Genomic DNA, 5877 nt, shown 5'->3' with positions numbered 1-5877 from the left:
CATCCACGTTAAGGGGGCTTTGTCCCTCTTTCCCCCTTTAGTCACTTCCCCACTCTTCGTCCAACCCGTTACTCAGAGACCGAAGCCCTGATCGGAGGAGTTTGTGGTTTGATGAGGCGATTAAAAGAAAGGCTGTTTTTCTAGACATGAAGCGTCTCCCCCCCATCATTTTCCAGTTTGGGCTGCTAGGCAGGCAGGCTTTTATTTTGTCAGCCCAAGGGTCAGGGAAAGGTACATAGGAAATCGCTCTGTCTCTGCAGCATCGGTCATGTGACTGAGTGGGCGTGGCCAACTTGATGTCACAGCAAGGTGCCGCCCTACCTTGCCATGAGTGACTTCGAGTTGGCCACGCCCACTCAGTCACATGACCACCAAGCCACGCCCACCAAATAAGCCACACCCATAGAACCGGTAGTAAAAAAATTTGGAACCCACCCCTGCTCTAGTGATGGAGCACCCACAACTTCTGAAGGCAAGCCCTTCCACTGGTTAATTGTTCTCACTGTTAGGAAATTTCTCCGTAGTTCGAGTCAGCTTCTGTCCCTGATTAGTTTCCATCCGTTGTTTCTTGTCTTCTTTTTCTTTGGAAAATAGGTTGACCACTCTTCTTTATAGTAGCCCCCCAAATATTGGAACGCTGCTATCATGTCATCCATAACCGTTTTCTTTTTATTAGACTAGACAAACCCAATTCCTGCAATCATTCTTTATCTGTTTTAGTCTCCAGCCCCCTAATCATATTTGTTGTTCTTTTCTGCACTCTTTCTGGAATCTCTACATCTTTTTTATAAAACAGTGACCAAAACTGGATGCACTATTCTAAGTATAGTCTTACTAAGACTTTATAAAGTGATGTTAATACTTCATGTGATCTTGATTCTATTCCTCTGTTAATGCAACCAAGGCATTGACTTTTTTGGCGGCAGCTGCATACTGCTGGCTCGTATTTAAATAATTGTCCACTAGGTTTCCATGATCCCTCTCAGAGTTACTGCTGTAGAGCCAGGTTTCATCTAATCTGTACTTGTTCATTTGGTTTTTCTTGCTCAAGTGTAAAATCTAATTTTTCTCTGCATTGAACTTCATTTTGTTAGATATGGCCTAGTGTTCAAGTCTGTTAAGACCAGTGATGAAATGTAAAATTTGTTACTACCGGTTCTGTGGGCGTGGCTTGGTGGGGGGGTAATGTGACTGGGTGGGCATAGCCAACTTTTTTTTTTTACTTTTAAAAGCATTTTTTCTACAACCTTAAGAGGTTGCAGAAAAAAATGCTTTTAAAAGCCTCTGACGATCCCAGAGGTTTTCTTTTTTACTTTTAAAAGCATTTTTTTTTGGCTGAAGAGGTTGTAGGAAAAAATGCTTTTAAAAGTAAAAAAAAAAGTCTCTGACGATCCCGCGGCTCAGCTGGGCATGTCAGGGGTGGGGGCAGGGATTTTTGCTACTGGTTCTTCGAACCACCCGCTGCCATCGCTACCAGATCAGGTGATCCGGTCGGAACCAGGAGCATTTCACCCCTGGTTGAGACCTATCTGGATCTTGAGCCTATCTGGATCTTGGGGTATTGGCTATTTCTGCCAGTTTAGTGTCATCTGCAAATATGATGAATTCCCTTTCTATTCCTTCATCTAAATCATTTATGAAGATATTGAAGAGTACTGCACCTGAAACAGAACCTTGGGGTACCCCACTGCCAATTTCCTTCCGTGTAGATGTAGTTCCATTGAGGACTTCACATTGAGTGCAATTTGTCAGCCAGTTACAAATCCATCTGGTGATGATGCTGTCTATCCCACATTTTTTTTAGCTTACCAAGAAGTAGATTGTGGTCTACTTTGTCAGATGCCTTACTGAAATCCAAGTATACAATGTCCACTGCATTTCATTAGTCCACTAATTTACTCACTTTGTCAAAAAATGAAATAAGATTTGTTTGGCTCAATCTGTTTTTGACAAACCTGTGTTGGCTTCTGGTTATAACTTTGCTTGCTTCTAGATCTGTTGTTTGATTACCTTTTCCAGGATCTTCCCAGCTATTAATGTCAGACTGATTAGTCTGTAGTTTCCTGGATCTGTTTATTTTTTTCTTTTTTGAAAATGGGAACCACATCAGCTCTTTTCCAGTCCTCTGGTACTCCAGGATCCTTGGGGCTTCAGAATTCCCAATGCTCCAGGATCTTTGAAAGATATGGTTCAAAGGTTCCAAGATCATGTTTATTGTTGGCTTGTTTGTCTGAAGGCTAATAATATATGTGTGGTACTTTGGAACTGGTTGTTCCATGATTGGGATATTGTTTAGTTATTGATTGTTGGTCTAATGTTAATCTAGTTAATCTAGTTTGAAATATCTGCAAGAAAACATCCAAGCAACAAGGATACCACGCATATATTATTATCCTTCTTCCCTTTCCTTCCCCCACCCAAAAGAACAATAAAAATAGAATGGAGGTTATATAAGAGAAAATATACTTATAATAGGAAGGAAAAGGAAAGGAATGAGCAAAGCTAGATGGAGATGAATGGACTGAAAGGGAAAGGCTAGCTAGATGGGAAAAGAATGAGGGAAGATTGCTGTTACTTGTGCCTCCTGCCTACTTGTTTGTTTTCAACAATCTCCTGATTATTAAGTGATGTAGTACAAGTTTCTCCCATCAGCTGTCAGATAATTGGGAGAAAGATAAATTTCTTTTTGGTAAATATGGTATAAGCAAACCAGGAATCCGATATTTCAGAAATAAACAAGATTTGTTTTTGCTAATCTCTTTAATAAATCTTTTGCCAGGGATATTCAAAGAAATGAATGGTATAATGAAATTTGGAGTATGGCAACAAATGATAAATTAACAACAGAAATTAAATTTGAAAAAGGGATGATTAAAGCAAACAATTATAATAAAATATGGGGGGATTTTATAAAATCAGTGTTGGTGGAAGGTAAAGGGAATAAACCTACTCAAGAATATATGTTGTTTTGGAGGGGATAAGGGCCACAATTAGAATATATTGTATATCTTTTAGCTGTTATAGAAGAAGAAATATAAGGGGGGGAATGGTCTCCAGGGGAGAGGGTGCACTGTATTATTTATATTTCTTTTCTTTTTTTGGTATTTAGATGTATATGTATATGTTTGTATTGTTTGCACTACTTGTATTAAATAAATAAATAAATAAATATTTATAATCCTAATAATAATAATAATAATAGTAGTAGTAGTAATAGTAATAACATGCCAGATATCACAGTTGTCAAAAACCGAAACGTACAATTTATTGACATCGCGGTACCAGGAGATGCCAAAGTCGAAGAAAAAGAACTGGAAAAAATCATGAAATATCGCGACCTGGCCATCAAAACTACACGGCTATGGATGAAACATGTAACAGTGATATCCATTGTCATTGGGGCACTTGGTACAATTTTCAAGAATTTTATAAGATACATCAACAAATTGCAGCTTCCTGCAATAATACCAGCAGAACTGCAAAAAACTGCGCTACTTGGAACATCGTACATCTTAAGAAGGTACTTGGTTGATACCTAGGATGCTGGCAGCAACCTCCTATCAACCATTAGCACCAGTCAATTGTATTTGTGATACATTTTTGAATGTTCAGTTGACTGAGTTTCATGTTTAATGAATAAAGATAATAGTAATAAATCTTTTGCCTACTTTCTTTAGCGGAATGACATCAATCTAAAATTATTTAGGAGTTAATATGGAAAACAAGATGTTAAATGGATTTTATTTTTATTTTTTTTGGCTCAAGTGCCAGCTTTTCCCAACTGTTTACACAGTCTTAATATAAAGGCTTGATGATATTTTTTTAAATAAGGCAACAGCTAAAAAGGTATTAAAATAACATATTTTTAATTAGCAATCTTATTAGAAACTGAAAAGAGGTTTGTAAATCACTCCTTGTTCTGAAGTTTATAATGTAAGCAAATTTTAATCTACTTTGGCAAGTCATTAAGACTAAACTATTTCTAGATTGAACTATATCTTTAAAATGGTGTTATATTAATTGGTGTGTTATTTTTTAGATTTTGTAGGAGGATTTGTAATTTAATCTGATAGATGTGATCTCTGTGGCCGATGTACATTTAATTCTTATTTTTGGCTACATATTTTAGAGAAAGTTGGAAAAATAACACAATATTGAGTAATAAATTCTAGAGTGACTTTATTGTTCTTTTTTCTCTTATAAATGGTGTGACATAAATAATCAATTTTCTTTTGTAATTAGCTGACAAATTTATTGTATCAAAATACTGGAAAGCTAAAATAAGTTTCTTTGAATCAATAATATTTAAAAGTGTCAGAAATAAGAGAAGTTAACAAAGAAGATAATTCTAACAAATATAGAAAAATCCTTTAAGTACCAGGTTACTCACATTTTATGACTATTTTAATTGTATTAACAAACCATTCTTACTAGATTACCTCCAGCTATACATCTATACAAAAATATTAATTATGTGAAAAAATAATATTTTCAAAGATAATACATGTTACTCTGCCTTTTTCCTATTTAAAAATATTTGTTAACATATCTAGAAGATTAAGCAATTCTACATAGTACTTTGCACAAAGCATGCTTTGGCATTGTATCTGAACTAAACTAGTTTTGAAGTGATATTAAATAATTTTTAAATTAATGATAGCTTTTCTAAATAGCAGTTAGTATTTATTATTTCCAAATGAATATTATATTCCAGGAATGATATGTCCACTGGCAACTGTTGTGAATATTTTGTATTCTTAAGTACACTTGCCTGAAATTGGAATTTTTTACTAGCATAACCTCAAAATGACTGGTAAATCCAAATGAGAACAAGAACATTTATCTTTGTATGGTGTTAACATGTACACTAAGCCCATTGGAAAACATTATGAGAGCCATTAAATCAAACAGTTTCTTAAAATGAAGTGTGAGACATTTCTAAATATAGAGATTGCTACCAGCTCCCTTTGTAATCCCATTAGTTCAAGTGCTAAAGTAAAAAAAAAAATGCTGCCAAGAATTGTTTTTAATGTCAGCTACCAGATTTGTTCTAAACTAATGTGAGATATTTTTTCCCTGCCAGGTTGTGAGAAATTGAGATTGTCTGGTTTTAACCATATGGATTTATGATTATAGAGTCTTTATAAAGATGTATTTACATATACTTTTTCTAAATTGATTTGAATTCCTGTAAAGGAATTGTAGACTATAAAGATACAGTTTATAATATTAACATTTATTTGGGTAAGTTCTTCATAAAATAGGTTTAGTTTAAACTGAATTGTCACCAAAAATAATAATTCTTCCTTACCACAATTGCTGTTTGAAAACTCTGAAGACAGTTAGACTTTTGTGAATTCCTGAAAATCCTATGTGGCTTAAAGACATTTTTGCAGTTATAGTGGGCCTACTTTGCATAACTGTTTTTAGAGTGTGCTATGGTGCCATGTGTTTTGCTTGATTTAATGAAGATACTGATATCAGAACTGATTTAAAAAAGGGAGTATATAAAATGACCTAGCATTTCTAGACATAAATTGTAGACTCAGAACTGAGAAATGAACACTAGATAGTGGTGGAAGTAGTGAGGAGATTTTCCTGGGATGGCATCCCTTTAGCTATAGATAGCAAACCTAAAGCTCCTTACAGAGAAACCTCTTACTAGCCATTTTCCACAAATGGTACATACACCTCAAAGGTACTTAGTGAAAATCCTTCAGAGGTATTTAATACTGGAGTCGGCAGTCTCCCTCCTATTCTCTGAAGCTTATACATATAACCAGGTAGTGGCACAAAAAATCAAAACCCAGAGAAATACCGCAAGATTCCCCAGTGTTTTTACCTCAGCAAGCTCTGCTACTCCAATTGCTTGCCAAG

This window comes from Pituophis catenifer, unplaced genomic scaffold (assembly GCF_029215685.1).
Source record: "Pituophis catenifer annectens isolate HBS135680 unplaced genomic scaffold, rPitCat1.0.hap2 SCAF_6, whole genome shotgun sequence".
NCBI lineage: Eukaryota > Metazoa > Chordata > Lepidosauria > Squamata > Colubridae > Pituophis > Pituophis catenifer.
Note: the sequence above shows the minus strand (reverse complement) of the source record.